Raw genomic sequence first — 24,768 nt, forward strand, 5'->3', positions numbered from 1 at the left:
CTGTATCTCTCCTCTCCTTTTGGCACACCACTTATCCACCCTGGGATAACTGTGTTATCCCACGCCAGGCACCACCGAGCACAGAAAAGCAGGCTGTGGTGTACAGTGGTGCTTTTACCTGGCTACAGGCTTCAGGGCCAGAAACCTGGCCCGGCCAGACTGCGAGCGGTAGCTCCATGCCGGAGCTGAGGCGGGCCGTGGCAAGCCGGCACCGGGACAGGTCAACGGTGGGTTCTAAGCTCGGCAGCAGCTCCTGACTCTCCCCAACCTCTGGCAGAGGCAAGGCATTTCTATCAGCAGGCTTTGTCGGGCACCGTGTCCCAGCTCCAGCTCCTGCCCCACTTACCTGGGACGTGGAGAGGCCGCAGAGCCCTGCCGTCAGCGCCAGCCCTCGCTTTCCACCTCCAGTGTTGCCTGGGAACGCCTGAAACCCTGATGGGGCAACGGGTCTGACACACACCACAGCCACCTCACTCCGGGGCAGAAAGTCATAATAATATTTTTTTCCAGGCAGGTTCAATTTTCAGAAAGCAAAGTGCAGCAGCAGCACCAGCTCCACAGGCCACAGCAACCTCTGGGCTTGCACGGAGCAGCTCTCCCTCACCGCGGCCGTCCTGGTGCTCTCAGGAAGGCGATGCCACGCTTGCACATGTGCTGATGTAGAGCAGAAGGATCCCAGCCCCACACGGTGCCCTTTGTCCCCTGCTTGGGGTCATTTCCTGGAGCTTCAAGCAAAGGTGGAGCTGAAACAGAGCCTTCTGCTTCCTCCTCCTTCGCACAAGGACAAAACAGTTCTCCTTCGGGTAAACGTGCGGCACGAGCCCGGAGCCCTCCCTCCACGCACTCCTGCTCCCAGATAACGCAGCCAAGTCTCAAGCCCCAACCTTGAACCCAAGCTCCAGGCCAGCTGCGCCTCTCTTCAGCTGAGATGGTCCCCATCCAACCCCTTCCGCCCTGCTCTGCTTGCCTGAGAGCCCAGGCAGGGCCAGCTCTGCAGGAGAAGCCTCCAAGTCCACCCCGTGCCCTCAGCTCTTCCCGGGAACAGCAAATTCAGGTCATCCCAGACCAAGGAACCAGCAGCCTAAATCAAGGGGGCTGCACCCCAGCGGGCTCACCACGGGCTCCCTCTCTAGCATCCCTTGAAGGACCAGGTTCAACCACAACACAGGCTGGAAGAAAGAAGGGAAAGAAGACGTTTTATGCCACAGAGGGCAAGCGCAGAAAGCTATGAGACGCCGGTGCAGTCCACAGAGGGACCCAGGTCCTGGCTGGTCTCCAGCATCCTGAGCAGCAGCACCTGCACAACCAGCTTCCCAAGGTGGCTGAGCAGACTGCATTGCAGCAGCGGGGTCTGGAGGGGACAGAGGATGCAGCAAGAACCACCCTGGGGAGGAGGAGAGCGACCCTCCCTTTGCCTGGGTACGCAAGAAACTCTCCTGGGAATACCTCAGCAGCAGCAGCAATCCGACCACATTCCCAGACCATGCCCCACAGCCATCAGAAGAGCAGCTCCCCCTCACAAAGAGATCAGCTACAACCTTCAACTCCCTTCTTAAATCAAACATTTCTCTAAATAAAGCCCAAATCCGAGAAATCCATTTTATTGCAAGAGAGAGCTTGAAAATTCATTCTGGTTCATATACCATGCCTTCATAGTTGGAACTTCACAAGGTATTTATTTACCGGAGTTATTTAAGGAATCTTGCCCAGCTAAGAGAAATATAAACATTGATTTTTCTGCCTGAAGTCCTACAGCTGTGAGCCACTGTCCAGTCCTCTCCCCCGTGGCAGCACCATGCCCACAACCGTCTGAAAGGGAGATCATTCTTCAAACAGAGAAAGGGAAGGAGCTGTGTGCCTGGCTCCAGCGGAGACGGGGAAGCAAACGGGGCCATGAAGGGCACCGTGATCCTGTCACATCCATTCGTCTTACTGGATGAGGTTCATCAAACCACAGGCATCAGCAGAAGGCAAGCAAAGGCTGTCAGCAACCTGCGCCATCCCCATCCGTCCTCCTGCAGCGTCCCACGCTGTTACCCACTGCACACCGTGCTGGAGAGCACTGGCTCCAAAAAATCCACCCCTAAATGCAGATGCCATGGTGCTTACTGCAGAGCGGGACCCTCCAGCCACCAATCTTCCTGCTGCACACATCCCTCTCGCACCCACGGTCCTACCCAGCAGGCAAAGGCTTCTGGCCACGCAACCACAGGACCATGGAAAGAAATCCCTTCCCACACCAACAGAGAGAAGGGAAAAACCAGGATAACCTAAAAGACAGAAGTGCCACACGAGGGGACGGTGGGACGCGCCGCATCGCCAGACCTGCTTGATGCGCTATCCGTGACGAGCTGCGGGCTTGGGGAAGGCAGCACCGCTTCCCTTGGCCGGGCAGGAGATCCAAGCTCCAGGCAGCAAGAAGGGAGGCAGAAGCCAGGACACTGCAGTGCTCTGCCCTGCCGCTGCACGTGCTCCCCCCGAAGCTCCGATACTGGCCTTGGGGAGCTGCAATCGCTCCCCGGCCACGCTGTCCCCGTCCTGGTCCCCTCCTCTCCCCCACGCCGCAGGAGTTGGCCCCCAACACTGTCTGTTCCAGGGACACCATCCTGCCCGCTGCTGGGATTTCCACCTACTTGACTTTCTCCACTGACAGCTCTCAGGAAAACCAAAAAGCCTCCCAGACAGGCCATCAGCTCTTCCCTCAAAGGTCTGTAGCTCCCCTTGCAGTGGCAGGGCCACCAGCGTGGTAAGCTCTGGCAGGAGACTTTCCTGCCCACTTCTCCCCGGGATGGCTGTCGCACCGTGTCACGGTGCCCGGCAGCCACACGGCTTTCGCTGCAAGCTAGTGGGAGACACAGAGAGATGGGAGAGGACATGGGACAGGCATCTTCGGCTGTCCCTCACAGCCACCGGCTCCCCGGCCTTGACAACTGGCAGTAGACCAGACTGCAGCCTGCTCCCACCAGACTCCTGCCTGGGACTGACGGACAATTCAAGTCCCTGCCTGGAGCACCAGAATTAATTTAAGGGTCTGAAGATCACAGAGGGCACAAGGCTGGAACCCGTCCTTATACAGTACACCCTGTACCAGCACACGGTGGATTGTAGCATCAGCCTCTGTCCCACACCAACACCTACCCCTCAGAAATGAACTGCCTAAAGGAGAAACCCACCCGCAGCCTGTGCAAGCTCTGTACTTCTCCCTACGAAGCCTGGCTGGCTCCTTTCCCAGCGGGCAACGAGCCTGCGTGAGGAAATGCAGTTGTCTCCACCATCTATTCACCAGGCCCATCTGCCGTATGATAACACACGTGCTCTCCAGCCCCGGAAAACGCAACTGAGATAAACATCGCCTGCCACCTTCCCAGGCGCCTGTGCAGGAGAGGAGCTCCTCACAAAAACAGCCGCTCCACAGCGACCTGGCGAAGTCACCCAGCCACAGAAGGGCTTTTTCTTGGGAAGGGGACGCTTTACAGGGAGCGCGATGACACAAGCTGTCAGCAGTCCCTCGGGCTGGCGGCAGGGATCTGCCAGAGGCTCTTTTTGGGTGCACACAGCAAAGAAAGGGCAACAGCCGTACCAACCCACAGCTCCAGCGGCACGGACGCGGCTGGCCCCACACGGCCATGCTTCCCACCGCAGGAGCTCCACCCAACCAAGACAGGGTGCACATCAGCTGGCAGGAGACACCACCGCATTGGCAGGCCTGCACCTACCTTGGCAGTCACAACACTATCATTCTAATACTTAAAAAAGAATATAGAAGGTACTCAACCAAGCAGACAGTTTTCAGTGCGCTGATCAGGTCCCAGGGAACCGTACTGCTCGCTCTGCCTTGCGGAGTTAGGAGTGCCAAAGACAGCCCACCGCCGAGGTGACAGCCGCCAGAGAGGGATGCTGCCTGGGATGCCCAGGCAGCCTACGCAGGCAGAATCCGGCAGCAGAGCTGCCCGAAGCGTTTGCGGCCGTTTCCCTCTGGACACCGGCTCTGGGTGCACAGAGGTGGCAGGGGAAGGCTGTCACTAGGAGGGAAGGGAGAGTCACCGCAGGGACACGGTGGCCCTGCGCTTCCCTCTGACGTGCAGGAATTTTCCTCTAAGCAGAGCGGGGCAGAACTGTTAGGCCGAGACAGGGAAGGGATCAAGAAGGCACCAGCTGGTCACCTTCCAGACCCACCTTGGGACAGTGCCGTCCCCCTCCTAGGGCTCTGCTGAGCCTGCGTGTCCCATTGCTACAGAGCCCTGGCTCCGACGCAGCCATCGAACAAGCCAGGGGTCTCCACCACCTTTGGGTGTCATCTGGGACCAAAGGCTCTTCTGGAGCCTCACCAGAGCAGGGTGCGAGACCGGGAAGCGCCCAAAAACCTGCCGTTTGCGTCTTTCCTGCTGGCAGGGAGCTGGTGGTGTGCCAAGGCTGTGTGATAGGGAGCCGAGCTCCAGGGCAGGAGATGGCAACCAGCCCTGGACAGAAGCACCTTGGACTGCCAGAGCAAATGGCTCGAGGTGACCCGGGCACTGGAGCGAGAGATCCCAGGGCTCCGCTGCAGAGCCCACACCGGCGCTGGGATTATATGAGCTTGTGTCAATCGCACATAGCAGCAGAATCAGGCTGTTTCTCTAAATAACACTCTTCCAGAACAGCTAAAGCCTTAAAACTTACTGCATCAGTTCTCTCCTGCAGTAAATAAACAAATAAATAAAAATCAATTGTTCTAGTCGGCAATGTACAAACCCCGAGTTCTCTGAAACAGAACGCGCTGTAGCAAAATCCTCTTTGACAAATACAAGAAAAAGCACTAGAACTTTGTGGAAGAAAAAGAAAAATCACAAAAAAACCTGCAAACAAAATCCTGCCTCAATTGTCTGTGAGCTGCGAATCAATTCCCCTCCTCCCCATCCAGCTGTTTTCTATTTAACTCCTTTCAACGGCACAGCATGCTCTGACCTGAGAGCGGACCGCTGAGCCGCCTCCCGCCCGGACCTACCACATCTCCAGAGCCAGCCGGAGCAGGAGACATCCATGCCTGTGCAAGAAGGGGGTGAGGGAGGTCAGGACCCACGCGGCATCGCTCCGGCGGTTGAACTGTTAGAAGGGCACGTGGGTTGGGATCGCGGCCCCCACGTCATGAAGCCCAGGCAAGGAGATGCTGTTGGCTGAGCTGACTCACTCTTGCAGAGCCAGGCAAGGGCTGGTAGGCTGGACCAGGGGAAGGTTGCAGCAAATATCCTGACAGAGCAACACAGAAACACTACGAACAGGGACTTTCCACTTTTTATGGATATCTATAGGAGAAAAACAGTCTCTGAGTCACACTTCTAAACCCTGAAGGCTACAGAACTGTCACCAGCTGGGTGCCGGCATCGTACAAACAGGGCAGGTTGCATAAGTATTTCCAAATCCTGCCTCTCCCACTCCACCAAAGTGAGACAAGGAAATAACATGGGCTTCAGTACCAGTGACCTTCACCCAATTTCAGAGAGGTGCAGGCGGAAATAAAACAGCAGAAGGGACCTGTCCCTTTGCCCTCTTCTCCCACTTCGCACCCACACAGTTCTACTGAGCAACGGCAGAGACAGCAAAGAAAACCTCCCCTACGCTCACCCCCGCTTTCTGGGAGGCTCATGTCAAAGCAACCAAGTCAGGCAGGCCCGCTGCAATGGCAAAATCGCGCCCACAAAACAGGGGCCCTTGCTGGACCTCTCCACCGGTGAGCGAAAGCAGCACCCCACTTCCACAAAAGCAAGCACGGAGGATCCCAGGAAAACTCAGGTCAGCAGGGACCTCGGGGGGTCTCCAGGACAAACTCCTGCTCCAAAGCCTTCTCTTCTCCAGCCCAGCTCCCTCATCCTCTCCTGGCAGGGCACCCTGACCATCTTAGTGCCCCTCCATTGACCTTGCTCCAGTTTGCCAAGGTCTTTGCTGCACCAGGAAGCCCCAGACTGGATGGACATTCAGGAGTTCAAGCTGCAGTCTCACCACCCCTCTCGGGGTTGCACTCCTGCTCCCCTTGCACAGCACCGGGGAAGTGTTTGGTACTGTACGGGTCTGAGCAGCCCTGCGGAACGGGGCTGGTGGCTCGCATCCTCCTCGGGGAGGAGGCAAATTAATTAGGCCTCTCGTACCAGGCGGCTCCTTTAGCTGGGACTGGAGCTGGGGCCTTGGTCTGAGCTCCCGGCGGCACCGCTCCCTTTGTTCCTTCAGTCTGCTGGAAGGAAACCACAACAGCTACAACTACACACATTCCTCCTTTCGTTGAAGCAGTTGATGAAATAAAGACTTCTTGATCCTGAAATATTAATTTTCGCATGCTCCAGAGCTTTATCATATATTTATATCTGCTCTCACTCTTTAGAGTCAACCGAGGACAAACTGTCAACTAGTTCCCAGAAACACAGCTTAGCCAGGGGAAGGAAAAACAGCCAAGGGACCAGCCCGTTCCACTTCCATGCCAAACTCTCCTCCGGCCAGGATACCCCTTCTTTCTGAAGGTTGCCTCCTCCCAGCCCCAGCACAGTATCATCGCTCCTGACCATCCACTGGGGCAGGACAATTGCATTTATGCAGAAAATAGCATTTTCTACTGATAATAACTTGCGATGAATTAGGGCAGGACAACTGGATTCGTTCCGTTTAATAAAGCAATGGTGGCAGACAAAAATCACTCGTCAGAGCAGAGGGAAGAAAAAAAAAAGTCTAATTTTGTAGCAGGAGACTGTGCAAGGGTGAGCACTTGACGGTGAATGGGGCCATTAAAGACTCATCAACACCACACAACCCTCCCCAGAAGGTGCCGAGAGGCTCAGATGGATACGAAGAGTTTTCCAAGCTGATGATGCACTCCAGTTCTTGGGAATTTCTTGTTCCCATCGCACCAAACCTCAAGAGGATTCTTGCACAGCTTCTATCTAGCTTCTACTTTTCCCACACTGGACACAGCTCCGCCAGCTCAGATGTGCTCCACCAGCCAGGGAGAGAAGAGGCTGCCGGTTTTAATGAGAAGTTCTCAGGGGAAAACTGAATCCTGCTAATGAGAAGTCTGAGAAAAAAAAAAACCACTGGCCCCAGATGTACGGAGTTCATTCAGCAGTATATTTTTCTGGCGGCCAATAAAACCACAAAACACGCTCTCAAACTGCAGCTTTTCCTGCAACTTACTCTGCCATCACCTCCCAGAAAAAAGGGCTGGCCTGCCTCAAAAAAGACAGATGTTAAGGGTGAGAGGGGATATTTTGCTGTAGGGCAGGGAAGAAAGGACTTCCAAGGCAACGCTCTTGCAAAGGATGCGAGTTGAACGGAGAACACGCTCCTCTACCCTTCACCGGCCGTGGAAGAGGCCCCGAGGAACCTGTCAAGAGCGGGGTGGGAAACAGGAGGAGGACAGAGGCATAGCTAGGACAGGAGCACCCTGAAAGCTCCTGTGACATGCACCACAGTCTGGCTTTGCTGAAGGAAGGAAGTTGAGGAGACCATCGTCCCTTGGAGAGTCCTCTTCATGGCTGAAATCCCTGGCTGGGAGAGAAGGAGGAGAGTCTTTGAAGGGGTCTGCCCATCTGAACACACGGTCACTGGAGTTGCAGGCCCAACGCTGCTGCAAGAACGCCAAGCGTCACACGTCTGGAAGGAGCATGCCTCACACCAGCTTTCCTCCAAGGCTAAGGGCATACAGGCAGCGTTATCCTAAACTGATGGACTGGAGACAAGAGATTTTTATCGTTCTTCATGCAAATCATCAAAGCAGAATCAGAATCTGGAAGGCTTGCCTTGTGAGAAAAACAGGACGTGCATCATTAGCACCTTAATTGCTTCGGTGTTGTAAGATATTAGTTTTCAGAAGAAAACCAGTTTGGCTGGCACAGTACAGGCACGCTGAGACACGGCCGTTCTCAAAGGCTCCTTTGCTAATGAAGAGGTTACCCAAATCTCTGCCAGGGCAACAAGAAGAATCCCTGGGGATACAAAAGGCAGAGGCAGGCCGAGTATTTCAAGGAGGCCAGCAAAGTCCGAGTTCTAGCTTTGCTCAAATGTCATGAGCTTTTGCAAGCTCTGGGCTCACAAGCTTTTGATGAGGGATGTGGTGTCTCACCCTAAAGAAGGACCTCCTGCACCTACCCAAGGTTATCGGGATACAGGGCCCAGACGAGATGGTCAATGGCAATATGACCTCTTCAAAACTCAGGATGGGGAACGTGGTACGCTGGCACTCGCTCACACCGGCTCATCGCGGGACAGGCTTTGCTGCAGCAGAGCTGGCAGGAGAACAGCCCGGGAAGGTCTCTCCGGAGCCCCAGCCCTGGGGACAGCCACCAGCACAGCCTCAGCTCCTCTCAAGCTATGCTGTTTCTCATTAAGATCAATTCCAGCCTGTTGTTATAATTAATAACCTCATCTTGCCTCCCTGCATGCAAGCATGGGAAATTTCTGCAGTTGCAATCACAGTTCACTTCAAAGAAACCAATTTAGCACAGCACTATTGCTGCCATCATTCCTGGACTCAACTATTTTATTTACCCTTTCTGTACCTTATTTCCCTGGTCTTTTGGGTACCTGGGGAAATTAAGAGCAAACAATAGCAAGCTCCAATTGCACCCAAGTATTATACTAGGTGAGAAAAATTTGTGTCATTAAGTCAGCCCAGCACCGTACTATGTATATGCTTAAACAGGTTCGATAATGTCTTAATACATTGATTTGGCTCAAGGTGGTGATGAACTGAATGGCCTCAATCCATATCTTGCCTTACTTTGACTACAGTACACTGACTTGGACTAAAATCCACATACAGCGGATATTTGAACCCCCTTAAGAGCAAATAGAGAAAGGAGGTACACCCGATTTATAGGGTTTGGTCACAGTTGCATGAAATTGGTGTAATTTGGGTGTAGAAAGTGCAAAGGATCTCTGCAGATACCCTGGTTCTGCTAAAACATTTGGGAGCACCTCGGCATGCCTGCAGCTCCCACAAAAGCTGCTCTTTTAGGGGAAAAAGGCCCACAGTCCTCCAGCAAATGCAACACAAGAATTTAAGAATTTAATTTTTTTTGTTAAGAAACGAACAGACCAAAAGGGCCTGAACCCTAGGAGACGGACGGACCCAGGTTACGTTGGATACTTGTAGCTTCACCTTCTTGCACACTTGGAGCAAGAAGGCTCTTAGAGAACAGTAGATTTGTTCTTCAGAAAGCCTGCTAAAAATTGGCTCAGCTATCTTGCATGTTTTTATAAATGCACTCCATCTTTGGTCTGAGCAGTGTCCCAGAAAGTTTCCCATGTAAAATAAAGTTGTCCAGCAAAATTCACGAGCACCTGAAATGGCGGAGGATTTAGACTCCATTGAAATCAATCCCACAGGCCAGGCTGATGTGTCTTACAGATCTGCTGCTAAATAAAATGATTACCTGTTTGCAAGATGGCTTGTATAGAAAGATTTGAAAAAAACAGACTTTCACACCCAGCCATCAAACCGAGGCCTCCATGCTAAAAAACTGAAAGACAACGTGATCCGCAAGCCAAAGAGGGTAAGGATCTTGCCAATGTTATGTGGAAACACAAGGATTATGAGAGCTGCTATAACTCAATTTTGGCCCTTCAGACTCATCTTTTACAGCAACGCCAGGGGAAATTTTTTCTGGAAGCAGCAAAAGGGAATTTAGGAATTATATTTTCTTGAGAGGTTTTCATGAGAACGACCTGCTGCCGACCCAAGTCCCACGGCTATCTCCAGCCCGCACCCAGCCGGTGGCAACGCACACAAACACCAAACCAACCTCCTGGACCTCTGACTCTCCACGCCGAGGTGACAGGACAAAAACTCCGCATCAGTCACCGAAGAAGAGGGGTGATCCCGCACCCCGGCAGTCAGGGACAAGACTCCAACGCTGGTGCCAGGGGTGCTCCTCGCTGTGCGAGGTGCTTGCTGCGTACGCACGCCGGCGGATGCCCCGGAGCCCTGCTCGCTCGCTGATGTTGAGAACAGGTTTAGCACAAAAATGCATTGTGGTTTTACTTCAACAGCCCCAGGAGGAGGGAGTTTGCAATTATTTACACGCAGAGAAGCCTGAGCACTTCTGCGGAAAAGAACGAAAAACTTCAAACTCTGAAAAGATCCCCTTGGTTAGGAAGGAAGACTTTGAAGGAAGGGCAGGGGCTCCAAAAACGTACTTAATCATTCCCTGACTGACCCATAAATCCTTCCCTGCTTTGAGGCAGCTCGGAAAACTTCTCAAGAGCGTATGAAGGGTCAATCCTGGTCGACACCTTCCCCAGTCGGTAATACAGATGAACTGGAAAAAGGTGAATCAGGGTGAGGGGAAGAGCAGTTCAGCTGCCAGGCAGAAGACAGGCTATGGTCAAAGGCCAAACAGGTTCAGATCTGGCAGAAGAGGGGTGATGCCTGCTGACCTGGTTGCAGCCTTCAGCCTCGACCCTCAGCCCAAAAAACGCTGGCCCTTCGAACATGGCAGGAGAAGAGTTTATTACAGAGCAAACACAGCCCTGGCAACATCAGGACCGACAGAATACCATTGATCCCATCACACACCCAGCAGGGACCAGTGAGGACACCAAATCCTCTGGGATGAGCTGTAGCACAACCCCTCCGTGGAGCAAGGTCCTTTAAACCTCAAGGTGGGCCAGCAAGAGGGTGGGAGACACCAGGAGCACCCAATGGCCTCCTGCACCTGCAGGAACCCGAGGACAAACACACCTCAAGCAACGTGAAGCCAAATCACACCCCAGAGGCAGCCTCTCCTCTTGCTGTCACGAGGGCTCCCTGCTGATCTGGACAAACTGGTGAGCTGTTTAATGCTGAAATGGTGAGCAGGACACATCGTACAGGTGCCACTCCTATCAGGAGCACAGACCTCCAAGCCACCACTGAAGTTAGGCCAGCACAAGACATATAGAAATCAGGGGAGATCAAGAAGAACAGCAAGAGGATTTACGATCAACATGCCAGATCTTTCAGGACAAGCAAGATGTTGGGGAAGAACAGCTGGGAAGATGATGTTCTTTACTACTACTATTACACCAATTCATTTCAAATCATGGCAGGTTTTAATTTAAAAAGCTAACAGAAATTGTGCCCTTTAAAAAGGGCACAAAAGTTGGTAACAGCAACGAACCAAGAGAAGATCCCAGGGAAGAGCAGCGTAGGATTAATGACTCTCTCAAACCACTAACAGTAGCCAACAAACAGCATCCAGGGAGGCCACAAGACTTCCCCTTCACCATGCCGTTTGCCCAGAGAGGAAGAAGGGCAAGACTTTGCTGTCTTCAATGCATTACTGAGACATAAATGAGGTTGACGTACCAAGGAGAGATGTCCTTTTTTGCTCCATCAAGGATGTGTGCCACTCCCTCAGATCCGACGGTCGAGGGGTCTTCCTCTGAGCTCCCTCCTCTGTTACTGCCTCTTAGCTGTCCCCATTGAAGAATTTCGCACCCGCAATACTGTGCACAGTTCTGGTCCCCGCTGCACAGAAAAGGTGTGGGCAGGCTGGGGGGGTCCAGAGAAGGGCCACCAGGATGATCCAGGCTCTGGGCAGCCTGCCGTGTGGGGACAGGCTGAGAGAGCTGGGCTTGGTCAGCCTGGAGAAAAGGAGGCTTCGAGGTGCTCTCATCACCATGGACCAGTGCTGAAAGGGGAGCTACAGAGAAGATGGAGGCTCCCTTTTTACAAGGAGTCCCGTGGTGAGGACAAGGGGTAACGGGTACAGGTTACTCCCAGGGAGACTCCGATGGGACACGAGAGGTAAAGTTTTCACAATGGGAACAGTCAACCGTTGGAATAATCTCCCCAGGGAAGGGGTTGACTCCGCTACGCTGGACACGTTTAAGACTCGGCTGGACACGGTGCTGGGCCGTCTCGTCTAGATTGTGCTAGAAAGGTTGGAGCAGATGATCCTTGAGGTCCCTTCCAACCTGGGATTCTACGGTTCTATGAATTGCCAGGCTGGCTCTGACCCAGGCCCTGCCATCCACCCTTCTCACCAAGCCCAGGGGAGACATCTGCTATCCACCCCTGGCCATGGGAATGCCTGCCCAGAGACAACAGGACAGGGACAGCTTCGTATCAATGATTATCTATGATGCTCGGGTCGGGAAGAGTGGGAGAGATGGCCAGACGAGCTCAAAATGTAAGGATTTCAGATGAAATGTGGGAGGGAGTGGACTAGAGGACGTCTCTTAGGACACCTCATGTCTGGAGAGCATGGCACGGGACAGGATTGAGGAGCTGCAGGTGATGCTCTGTGAGCAACTCCACCTCACTCTCACAGCCAGTGCCACCAGCTCAGCTCCAAAACACCACCCTGTACTTTCAGAGTGTAAATTAAATCCCTTCTTCCTAGGATGAAAAGGAAATTCAAAGCTATTTGTTGCCTTTGAGGCCTTACAGGCAAAATACTGCTGTTGGAGGACACCACGCAAGCCTGGAGAGGGCCGCCTGCCCCCTCGCGTGGCCCTGCAGGGGCTGTGGGGCGGTGGGAGCTATCGCAAGGCAGGCACGACCACGCGGAGGGAGGTGGGAGGACCCCACCGAGCCCCTCTCTCCTTTAGTCCCACCAGTTCCCAGCCCTGCCCGTAATCAGCTGCATGGGGCAGGCTGCTATTTGCTTGAGAAACAGCCATCTTTTTCCTGAAATTCTCCCTGAAAAAATAAATCAAGGCATAGCTCCAAGGTGCAATTAAGAAAAAAAACAACAGTAATCAAGAGCTCGGTACCATTTGGGATGGATGGATGGAGAAAGACTCGTGTTTCCGTGAGGTCCCAGACTAAGGAGAGCGAGGCTGCAGCCTGTGGAGGGGGGAAGCAGAGCCCCCAGCCTCCTCCTCCTCCTCTCCTAGGGCTTTAACTTGGCCATCATCCCAGCTCCTGGCAGAGCTGCGGCCAGGCGCTCTTCCTGCGAACGAGGAAACTCCTCGGGGCCCAAGCCCACGCTGCCAAGCTCTGCAGCAGCACCGTCCCACGCCAGACCACGCAGCACCCGTCCCGCAGCTGCCAGCCACGCTCGGGGCACCGCGAGCGGGACCTCGTGCCCACCGGCGAGACGGAAGGCAGCGGGGCACTGTGGTCCATCGCCAGCGGCTGTCAGGCTCTCTTCAGGATGATTAACAGGCCTTAATGAAAAGCTAAGCCAGTCCTGTGCCTCAGGAAAGCAGCTCATGCTTAATAACCCAGCCAACAAGCTTTGCACTGATCTACAGAAAGAAAGAAGGATTGCCAAGGGATAGAAGAAGAGAGGGGAACTCTGGCAACTCCCGGCATCCCTATGGTAGGATCAGGGCCAAGCACTCCAGCCCCGCTACAAATGTCATCTGACAGCGAGGGGAAAGGCAAGGATGGCGGTTCCTCCCAGAGCCACCAACTCGCCAGCCCTGCTATCTCCCAACATGCTCGAGCAGCTCCTTTGGCGACAGGAGATCAGAAGGCAGAGGGCAAACCTGAATGTCCTCTCTTCTACTTCAGGAACCACATCTGCAGCCCCTCCAAAAACACCGATCCCGGAGGAGGATCTCAACGCACAGAGCAGAAGCCCAGGGCAATGTCCCAGATGAACGGGGCATTGGAGCTCACACAAACAGGCACGCGCTCACTCTTCCCACCGAGTCCTTGGCTCCACATGCAACTTTCAAGCACGCTCACGTTCACTACCAGGTCCTGGAAAAAACATGCACGAAGGCTTGGTGCAGCTTGCTGCACTGGAGCCACGTCCCTCCACGCTTTACTCACCTGGGGTGAAGCAGGGCCCAGGGCTTGCTTGGTCAGCGGGGCCCCGCATGGAGAGCGGAGGCTCCGAACAGCAGCAAACCCCACCAGCCTCACAGATAGCTCCAGCCTTTCCCGCTCCTGGATCATCCGCACCTTCTCCAGCTCTGTTCCCAGGTTACGTCAGGTCAAGCAGATGAATGCAAGACTGCACAAAATTTGTTGCTGCATCAGCTGTGGTTTTGGGAGCCTGTTGCCGTGCTGCAGCCAGCAGGCTCTGCTCTCCTTGCAGGCTCAGGGGGAGGAAGAGCACAGGGGGAGAAGCCGCCTCGGATGCTGTTCAGACTCAGGGCAAATGAACCAGCATCTCCTCCACGCAATAGGAAGAAGAAGCAATTTATTCTGACAAACGGTGAAAGCCTGCAGCGGGGTTGGCCCTTTCTGTCAAAGCTGGTGTACCACACAGAGGCTTACGTGCTGGAGCAGAGAGGGGAGGGTACCGGCAGTCAAGTGATATATGCATCACTCACAGCGGGAGACGATCAGCAACTCAGGAGAACCAGGCTGCAAAAGATACCTGCCTACCCACCTGGGATCCTGGTGGCCGGCAAGCACGGTGTGTGCTAGCCGGCCATCACTGCTTGTCCTCCGCATCCAGGGCTGCCAGCAAGCAGCAGGGGCTCAACACAGCACTTGGACACACACCACAGCACCTCTCAGCATAACCCTCTCTAGAGGGTTCACGTCAACCTTCCAGCCTCGACAGGGGTTGAACGTTTGGGCACAAATGCCTCTGGGGTGATACACAGTGTTAAGGAGCATCCAGCATCGTGGCACAGGTGGGATGTCCATATTTGCATCTTGAGCTTATAAGTGAAGTTCAAGTTGGCTGTGGAGTGTTCACAGTCCAGGAGGCCATGAAAAAAAAAAAAAGCATTTAACTTGTAGGGGACCTGTAACAAGAAGGATCTGGGATGCTGGGTATCTGGATTAGCCGAGAGAGAACAGGCAGCAGCACAGGAGCCCCCTCAAAGCAACGTAATTCCAGGGTCCATTTGGTCTCCAGTGAACACACAGATATGGCTGCGTCCTCCTTAGCTTGCAACACCTGCCTGGCTCCCAGATTGCCTCTTTCCACAGAGCAACTGGAGAGGTTCTGGACAGAACTGGGAATGATTTTCCCACTGCAGCCTAAGAAACACGGCCAGCACCTGAAAAAAATAAGACTTCACGGCAGTACACACTCCTCCGTATGTATCTGTGAGCCCTGTGCCTGCAGGAGACGGTGGTGTTTTGGAGAGCCTTGGATTCTCCTTCCATGGGGCCTGATATCTAGACAGCAACCGAGACACTGACCTTCCACTAAGTCTAAGACGAGCCCAGAAACCAAACAGGAATTTCTCAAGTCCTGGCAATGCTCCTTCACCATCCTCTCAATTATTCTTACTCGATAGCGTAATGATTTCCAAACCTTTGGGTCAATGCAGACCCGCTCTTTGCAAGCGGCAGTAACCAAGTGCGGGAGCGCACACTCGCCTGCCTCCCAGAATAGAGAGCAGCTGGAGTCGCATCTGAGCGCTGCCAACGGGAAGATGAAAGGCTTTCAGACACTCCTCTTTTTCCGCTGACACCGCCTTTACGGGCTCTTCTCCCCGCTCTCCACTACGTATACAGCTCCTTTAACTGCTGATTTTCCACAGGTGGCGAAGCTCCAGATGCTCCTGGGAGGCTTTTCCAACTTTATTTATTCTGTTTAAATAACAGGGGCATATGGTTTATTACAGCTATTAACGGGTTTGTGTGTGTATGCGGGGGGAATCGTAAGAGAACAAAACACCTATCTGAGCCTGGCATTCAGCTACCAGGACCTCTGAGCACCCAGCCACCAGCGCCCGGCCACAGAGGAGCAGAGAAGCACCTCTGCCTGCAAACACCAGACGAAGGGCTGTGAATGAGTTTCCATCTCCTCACCTACACCACGTTAGGTCCTTCGGTGCTAGCGAGGAGATTTATAGCAGCCCAGGAGATCACCAGGACTCCTGCTCCCTTTCCAGAACAGCTGCCACCCCCTGAAGAGGATGAAGGCGCAATCTCCAGGACGAGGCCAGAGCCAGAGATCAGGTTAAACGGGATCTAACCCGGAGCTGAAGCAGCTACACGCGGCCCTTGGAAGCAGAGTATTCATGCTGAATCGAGCTGTGGCTGCTCCCTCTACCACCAGGGAGCCCTGGCTAAGGACACTCAGCAGGCCAGGCACTGGGATGCCCCTCAGGGGTAGGTGATAAAGAGGGTCTCCGTTACCCCAATGCCACTAGCACATCACAGCAGGCTCTGTGCGTGTGCTGGGTGAGCCCAGCTCAGAAAAGACATCCTGCAACACAGCAGCCCAGCTGGGCAGTGCTTCTCTTGCGGGAGGAAAGGATCCCGACAGGGAAAGCTGTCCCAGAAGCCTGCTGATACGTCCCTCACCCCAGCTGCAGAAGAAGCCGCCGTGGTACCACCGGAGGAGCTCGAAGACCTGGGCATGGCAATCCTTCAAATAACAGTCTTGGTCACCTCTCTCCAGGTCCAGGTTGAAAGAGGCCCTGGAGAAGGTGAGCGCAGGCTGCTCTTTGAAGGAGGATCTAAGCATGGAGGCACAGAAAGAGGAGCCCTTCAGTGCTACGAATCTGAGAAAGGGGGAAGGAAAGAAAGCACCGACGGGGCCGATCTCTACAGTTACGTTTTACAATAAAGACTTACCTGCTCTCAGGAGGGAGGGGAGGAGGCAAGGAAAGGAGCAAGAAACTAAACTCATTAAGCTGCTCTCTTATCTGAGGAGCTGGGACAGCTTCAGCAAGGAGGGCGGACTCTCGGGACCAAAGGACGCTTGATTTAGCTACCCACACCACAGGTATGTTTGAGCAATCACTTCAAAAGCAACCCCTGCAGAGGAAAGAAAGCTGGATGAAGAGGAAGCTCTACTCATTGTTTCTGTTTCTCTCTCTTTAAGCCAATTAAGAAATTCTTTTTTAAGTGAGGGTCTCTGGCCTACCTCGAAAGAGCCCGTGCTCCCTGGAGAGCAGAGCAGGGCAAGGGCGAGGTGGCCATCTGGAGTCAGAGCCCTGCAGTCCCTAGACACGGCAGGGACTGCTGGCCCTGTGCTTCTCCTCTGCACAAATCCCAGCTACCCCAAAACCCCAGAATCTCACAGTTTCTAACACACTTCTGCAGCAGATGCCTTCCCCCTTTGCACCTTGGTTTTCTCACCGGTACATCACACAAAAGCAAGTCCTGTTGACATCAGGCAGACCTACCCTTGCATCTTTCAGCACTCACCCAGTGTTTTAAGACCCCACCATGGAAAATGCCTTTGAAGCCTCACAGCCAGCCAAGAAGAGGCTAAGATGAAAGCACGGTCTGCACTTTTATTCTGCTCTCATAATACCTGGCCTCAACGCAGGGTGGTCAAGCTCAAGCGTGGTGGGAAGGGGGCTACAAACACAGGCGGAACACACATCCAGGGAGAGAGTACGGGCAGCTGGGAAACACGTTTGCCAGGACAAACGGCTCCTGGTGCGGGACTGCGCAGATAGATCCCTTGTGTGAACCAAACGGCAGAGACTTTGCCCTCCACGCACCCCACAGGGCTATTTTCTGCCACTCTTCCCAGCACAGCCTGCAGAGGATACATGCATTCTGCACCAGAAAGCAAAAGCACCTGCCTGGGCAGGGTAGTTTGGAAGCACAGGCCCATTCCCCGGATAAAGGCCACTTTCTATTATCTTTAAGAACAGGGAACAACTTTAGATGTCATACACCTGAACAGCAGCGCTTGCAACTGATCTCTCCTATCCCATGTTTGAGGCTGTTTCACACCACTTTCCAACACACTGGAGGCTGGTGGGGGGAGAATAATTCTCCTGTTCCCATAGACTGGAGGGATGTGGGACTGAGGCTAAAGATGCTACGGGACCATAACTGGAATGAGCCAGGGAAACCTGATGGGACTGGAAACCAGGCGCACTCAGGGCTCACCCATAGCCCCTTACTCCCAGTGTAACTTCCCTCTCGTGGGGAGGCTGGAAGAGCAGATTTACTGGTGGTTGCCAACCCGAATCGCTGCTCAGCTAAGATTTATGCTGCAATTTGTAGTGCTGTTAAAATAAAATTGGAAGAGTGGTGGGGGAAAAGAAAGAGAGACCGAAAGAGAGGGGAGGGAGGGGAAATGGATCAGGAGCAACACCACAGCTCCAAAGCTGCCTGCTCCCATCTCTCACATCTCCACTGAATAAATCACCCTGCGCTTCCAGCTGCTGTGCTCCAGCCTCCAGCTCCTGCCATGCTAATACCTGGGCTCGCTTCACAGCGGGGCACACGCAGGGTACGGTTAATAGAAATCCGTCCATCTCCACGGCAGCTGAAGCGTCAGGCTCAATAAACACAGCAGGCAGAGAACGGCACGAAAGGTTCAGGGCACCCACAGGCTGGCGCCTGCTCCCAGGACTTCCAAACTGCAGCCTCCAAGGCTCCAGAGGACAGGAGAAGGGACACCCCCCGTCCCAAACGTCACCCCCTGCCTTCTGCCTTCTCATTCCAGCGCTGGTTAAGCGCCATTCCTACCTGCTGAGGTCAGAGGTGAGCTAAATAACCCTCTGCGCTGCCAGGAGCTTGCCAGCTCTGCACACTAGGTCTGCGGGAAAAAGGCTGCAGTCACGGATCAATATCCTCGCATGTACAAAGAGCCACGGGATTCCCCACCGAGACCCCCACTGACCCCTCCTCGGAGGAGACGCCAAGGAAAGGACAGAGCGCCTTGCAGCTCTCAAGGAATCCTGGCTCTGCTCTGCAGGACTGGATGCTGGCACATAGCCTTCAAAAAAATGAGAAGCAAAACCTCCTCAGTGAACCTCAACAGAACAGCCTCCTCTTGACATCAGGGGAACTCACCCTGCCCTGAGCCAGCTGCTCTGTCCCGTACTGCTGAAACCACGGAGGAAATTCAGAATTACGTCCAAGGAGACTTGGGCCTCTCACCACCTCAGCATCCCTGCTCTTCCCAGACAGAGCCAGGCCAGCCTCGAGGATTCACGCCTCATTACAGAGACCACCACAGGGCAATTCAATGAGAGGCCAAAATATCAGTCCAACACTGAGCATACCGGCATCGGTGAGCTCTCAGGCCCTGCTGCTGAAGTACCTTCTCGTGGTGCTCCAGCCAGCCACTCAGTCCAGTTCCTTCTTGCAAGGGAGATGGGAGAAGATGGGATCCCGTGCACAGGCTGAGTGCCACCAACAGCAATGGATCTGTCTGCGCACGTGCAGCTGACCTGTAAAGGCCACTTACTTCTCTTTCTAGGGTACCTGAACTTTAGAGGGGACAACTACCAACAGTTTCCAAGAAGCTCAGGGGGATAAAACACGCTGATAAAACATGCGGTTTGGCTGTGAATGCTTCCTCTTGCACAGCCCACTTGCCATTTTCATTTCCTTGCACTGATGGCTTCTAGGACAGCCCTGGGCCAACCTTCAGTACCAGCGTGCACATAGAAAATACCCCTGGCTGTGCAGAGCAGACCCAGGCCTGTGCCCTCTGCGGCACAGCGTCCAATGCAGACAGCGAGACGGGCTCCTTCAGCATGCTGTGATCCCCACCAGCCTAAAAGCCTCCCCTGCACCCTCCTGCCCCACTGGCACCAAGAGAAATGTGGCAGTCGACAGCGTCATCCAGATCACCCACCAGGGTACCATCGGCAAACCAAGGAGGACACAAGAGCATTGCACCACATCAGAAGCCCACCACGCTCCCACCACCCCATCAAACAAAGGTTCAACGCAGGAACCCACACTTGGCCTCAGAATCAGTTTGGCATCACCGTGCACTTTGAAAATGGTGGCTGTTTGGTTCCTCTGGCTTCTCGGAGACAGCGAGGAGGATTGCGGGGGTTATGTGGAGGTGGAAGGGCCAGGAGCAGAGCAGAACAACACTGTGCTGGGGCAGGCTGAGCCACACGACCACCCAGCACCCCAGCCCGCTCCTTCTGTTCATGCCCCATGCTCCAGAGCTACTGCCACCTTAACTGAGCCGGCAACACACCTAGCCGACTCCTCGGGCAGGCAGGCAGGCAGTAATTACCAGGGAAGCCCCTACAAGTTATACCGTACCCTGGAGGCCTCTGGACTGGGTAATTCAGACCGTAGTACTGTTTACTGCCTCGTAAAAATGACACATACTTAAGTTAGAGCTTCGACAGCTGGAATCTAGAGGATGCTCCTGGCTTGAGCACGTGCGATTAACCCTCACGTGTCCACGTGCCACAGAGAAGCATCCTGCGAGCGCAGCAATCCAGCAGAGGCCATGCTGGGGCTCCTCTAACAGCTCAGCACCCCTGCCCTGCAGCGGGACCCAGCGCTTCCTACCAAGGAGGGCAGCTCCCGCTCTCGGTTAAAGCTCCTGAGCCTCTTCAAGTCACACACATGCTCACTAACAGCTCTTGGGTAACCTCAGCACACATGCTCCTCAAGGACAACCTGAAGGACATCACTGCCAAGCCAGGGACATGGGACAGAGGAGACAAAGAGCGTGTGTGCCCTGCCTGCAGCAGGCTCAGTACTGCACAAGACAGATGGGCCCTGTCAGCTGCCGTGCCCTCCACCGCCACATTGTGCCCTCAACCGCCACATCGTGCCCTCCACCGCCACGTCGCCACCGACGGCGGTCCCTCCACCGCCACGTCGCCACCGACGGCGGTCCCTCCAACACACGCACGGAGCGAGCCAGGAGCTGCAGCGCCCACACCAGCGTGCCCAGAAGACACAAAGCACCTAAACATTTGCTGTAGGAAAAGACAACCCAAGGAAAACAGGCCATCGTGCCAAGCTTTGCTAAGAGATTCTCTGGGGGGGTGTAAAGCAACGATGTGCCCAACGCACGTCACTGCATGTGCCATGGAGGCTGCTGGGCAAGACAGCAGCAGCATCAGCCATCGGTCCGTTCTGTGCCACGGGCTGCAACCCTGCAACTCCTGCAAAAAAAATCTTTTCCACATTTCAGAAGCACCAAGCGTTTCCACATTTGTCCCCCCCGCAGACAGACACACCCGCCGTGGGGTAAGGCAGCAGGAGGAGCCTCGGCTCCTCGGCAGGGAAGGCTGAAGAGGACCCGTTCGCCGCAGTTGGTGGCACAGGTCTGATGGGAAGTGCCAGTGCTGCATGGGGCACATGCCAGCCAGCACCGGGGCTCCGAATAAAAGGTGTCTCCTCCTTGGTGTCTGAAGGAATCAGGGGGAAAAATACATATACATACACACACACACATCTATCTATCGATAGTTTCACTTTTCCAAGGTATGCAGGTTAAAATCAGGTTTTCAGGAAGATGAAAGATCCTGCTCGTGTCCACCTTTTCCCCACTCGGCAGCTGGGGAATGCTACAGCAGGTCGGGGTGTACAGACACCCTGTCCCCTCCACCCCGCAAGGTGGAAAGAGCCAGCCTCTCCGCAGCTCCTTTTGCTCTAGTGAATCTGCCACGCTCCAAACGCAGAAGCCCCGCTCTGTGTAACCACAAGCCCCAGCATGCGATACCGCTCTGAGCGCTGGGAGCAGCAGGGCTTGAACCCATGTGTCCGGAGACAAAGCTGAGCTCTGTACTGCTCTGGGCAAGGGCAGGCGAGGCCCCTCCAGCTCCCAGCAAGCTGCCGACTTGGCAGCCTCTAAGCACCTGCAGCCCAGCCTCTCATCCTCACCCCACGCGCTGCCCCGACTCTCCTGCTGATTGTCCCACCGCCATCCAGAAGGGCTGCGGGCTGCGTTCACACTTCACTTCAAGTTTCCTTCTGGTTTGAACGTCCTGCTGCAGCCTCGTAAATGCCATCTGTAACACAGGAGCAGCTTCTTTCTCTTCAGATCAGTTCTTCACACCTCCTCACGGTGACCTTCAGCACCTACCCCTCGCAGGGATTCCGTGATGCTTGTGGGCACGGATGCTGTGAGATGCACCGGCTGGCACGGGCTGCCGGCTGCAATACTGGTGCCTTGCCAGCACCGGGCAGAGTGGGAAGGCTGGCAGGCGCGGCAGGGCGAGAAGCATGGGAAGGTACCCAATTCAAATAAAAGCCCAGGGTAGTTTGCTGAGGAGAGCGGCTGATAAGGCACAGCTACCTGGGCGGGTTGTGGATCCCGGGCAGGAACAGCCAGATGCAGCCCCAGCTTGCCAAATGCAAACAGCATCCGACCACAGCTTATCTTTCCTCTCTGTGTCCCTTGAACAACTGCCCTTCTGTTCGCGGCAGCCCCGCACCGGGAGGGCTGTTTCATCCGAGGGAACAAAGGCCTGCAGAGGGTTCGTTCAGTACGCGCTCCCCTCCGTCTCCTCCACGCACGAGCATCGGCCTCCAGCCGAGATGGGATCAACGCAGCCTTTCAGTGCCACGGCCAGCTCGAGGCCAGGCGCTTGCAGCGGGGGGTGGCGGCGGGCGAAGGGAGACCGCAGCTCTGCGTCTCTGCCCCTCTCCATTTCTGAATCGCGTTAGTCAGAGACCCAAGCCCAGAGCCACCGATGCCAAACTGGATTAAGTTACCGGTCAGAGAAATCCAGCAGGTGCCTTTTGCAGCAACCTGATAGCTTTGGAGGAAAGCAACGAGCTCCGGAGCAAACCCTGGAAACGTCTGGCCACTGAACAGCTCCGCTGGCCACTGAACAGCTCGGAGGGGAAGGGAGCTCCCTGCTCGCCCCATGGGCAGGTTCTTGCCCTCACTCCCCCTCCCACAAGCCCACGACAGCAGGAGCAGGAGGTTAATGCAGGTACATCTCCCTCCAGGACAGATGCTGCACAGCGTTAGGTGGACGGGCTTGCGGTTCCCACCCTTGCTCTTTTGCATGGCCCTGGGACAAAACCAAATAACCCCTACACACACTTTCCTGCATTTTCTCCTTCCTTGCAGCAGCTCGGCCAGGCTCCCGGGCTTCCTGCTGCCATCACATCCATCCAACAGCTTCTTCTGGAGGGCTGAGACTGCTTCACAGCTCCAGGGGACATGCATGACACCCCTCGGGGGTGCAAGTGATGTGTCATAAAACACCAGACCAAGCTCCTGCCTCTGCAGCCAAAAAAAGTCAAGGGAGCAATGCAGAAGGGTTGCTCTGGAAAAATCCCTCCTCTGCCTCCTCTTACTATTCTCTGCTATTAAAAAAACAATAAAAAAAAAATCACCACCTACCAATCCCTTTCCCACCCCACCTTGAACATACCTGCATCTGGAAACACGCCTGCTCCAAAGAGAGCACCAGAGGGCTCTCCCAGGCCCTCCTGCCACACACTGCCGCAGCACAGCGTGCAAGAGCCCAGCTTCCTTCACAGCAAAATCACATCTCCAGGAGCTCTTCCCAAAAGAGACGGAGAGGAGAGGACCGCGGATCTAGGCACAGCCAAAGCTGGATGCTAACCCCCCTCCTGCAGCGTGGCATCCTGAGAGCACCAAAGCAAAATTACCCAACGCCTGCACTTGGAGAAGGACCTGCACCTACATCCCTGGGAGCAAGGGAGCGTCAGGAGCACCCCAAAACCAGGTAAAGGTGCTGCTCTCCTTTCTTAAGGCTCGCACTATCGAAGAGACAGGTCCACCCTGCTCTCCATGCTGTGACAGCAACACTCCAGGCAAGGGGTTCAGGCATTTTGTTCAGATTTCAGCCAGCCCCGCTGGGTAAGACAGGCACACGAGCTCCGACTGACTCCCTGCCCTGGATTTTGCCCTCTCCTCGGAGCGGGTAAGCAGGCAGCATAGCTCTGTTACCTGCCCTTGTGGGAAATGGAGATGGAGAAGGTTGGGGTGCAGACAGGGAGAGTTTGTTCGGGTACCTAGTGAGAACTTCCGTCTCAGCTACTCTGCGCCATCCTCCGAGTTCTTCACAGCTCCAGAGCTATAAATAGCCTCAATTTAAACAACTAAGAGGCTTTGTGAGCGAGCGGACCGCTGGAGCAGCCAGCATGGAAAGCGGATGGGCAGGACGAGAAGCCTCAGGCAGATGAAACAGCATACCCGCTGCCAGCTCCTTGGCACTGCACGCTTTCTTGAGCAAGACATCACTCCAGCTGCCGCGTGCTTTGGTGAGGACTGGCAAGCAAACGGTTACAAGCCCAACGTTCCCATCAAGCAGGTATCCACGACAACCTGCAGCATCATTGCTCTACCAAATCCCAGCCGAACTTCGATCCCACAACAATTTCCAGAGGGAGCACAACCCGCGCAGGGACCCATCCACCTCACCGCAGCACCTGGGGAACACGGGCTCCACTCTGGTGCGATGAGGCACATCCTGAATATCAGAGCTGATGTTAGTACCCCTGTGGTTTGGAAGAGCGGTCTCTTTTTCCCTCCTCATCCCTCCTCTGTGGATACAGAGTCAGAGCAGATTTTGGCTATCCCCAGCTTTTTCACAGCCACGCATGTCTCTGTTCTTCGCATGGAGGCTTGGGAGGGGAGTTGAACCAGCTGGACCCGAGGTCCCTTCCAACCTCAACCAGTCTGTGATTCTTGCAAGGTGCAAAATCAACTCTCTGAGCACACCCAAACCCAAGCAGGTTGCTGATAAACCCAGGGAACTGTGCCTGCCCCAGCCCCCAGCCCCAGCCCCGGCTCTGCCGGGGTAACCGTACCCCAAAGAGCACAGACACCGGCTCGCCGAGAACATCAGACCTCCTGAAGCTGATGTCTGACCCGAGGTCCGATGCCAGAAAACAGAAGCAGGGAAACCCTGCAGAGTCACCCGATGCTTTACCACTGGCTTTTCTTCCCAGACATCTCACTTCTCCTCTGGGCCTTGGTTTCCCCAACAAGTAACACGTCCTCTAGACACCAGTTCTGCTTATGCTGCGCGCGGCGGTGAAACGCCACAAGACAGGCGGGAGGGAAGGAGCTGCACGCAGCCGCGTCCCCCCTCCGTACGGCTCCCTGCCACTCATCGATACGCCAGCATCCCCGTATTAACGTCTCCACCAGCCTCAAGATGGCTCAAAGCCCCTGAGACAGGACCGTGTGATGTTACCCAGCCACGCTGACTTGTTGCTTTTCAGGCATTTAAGCC

The 24,768-nt window shown here is 54.7% G+C and overlaps 1 protein-coding gene across 5 annotated transcripts in view; it reads right to left on the reverse strand.

Annotated features, from left to right (window-relative positions):
• Positions 1–24,768, reverse strand: part of CAPN15 (calpain 15) — a 60,986-nt gene that overhangs the window by 15,296 nt on the left and 20,922 nt on the right. The window contains exon 2 of one of the 5 annotated variants that reach the window (XM_087730398.1): positions 347–1,169. The exons of the other annotated variants lie outside the window; for them this stretch is intronic. The gene's annotated coding sequence lies outside the window, so the exon portion shown is untranslated. The remainder of the gene's footprint in view (positions 1–346; positions 1,170–24,768) is intronic. 5 annotated transcript variants of the gene reach the window in all.

This window comes from Nipponia nippon, unplaced genomic scaffold, assembly GCF_047370975.1.
Source record: "Nipponia nippon isolate SJK-2023a ecotype South Korea unplaced genomic scaffold, ASM4737097v1 scaffold_5, whole genome shotgun sequence".
Taxonomy (NCBI): Eukaryota; Metazoa; Chordata; class Aves; order Pelecaniformes; family Threskiornithidae; genus Nipponia; species Nipponia nippon.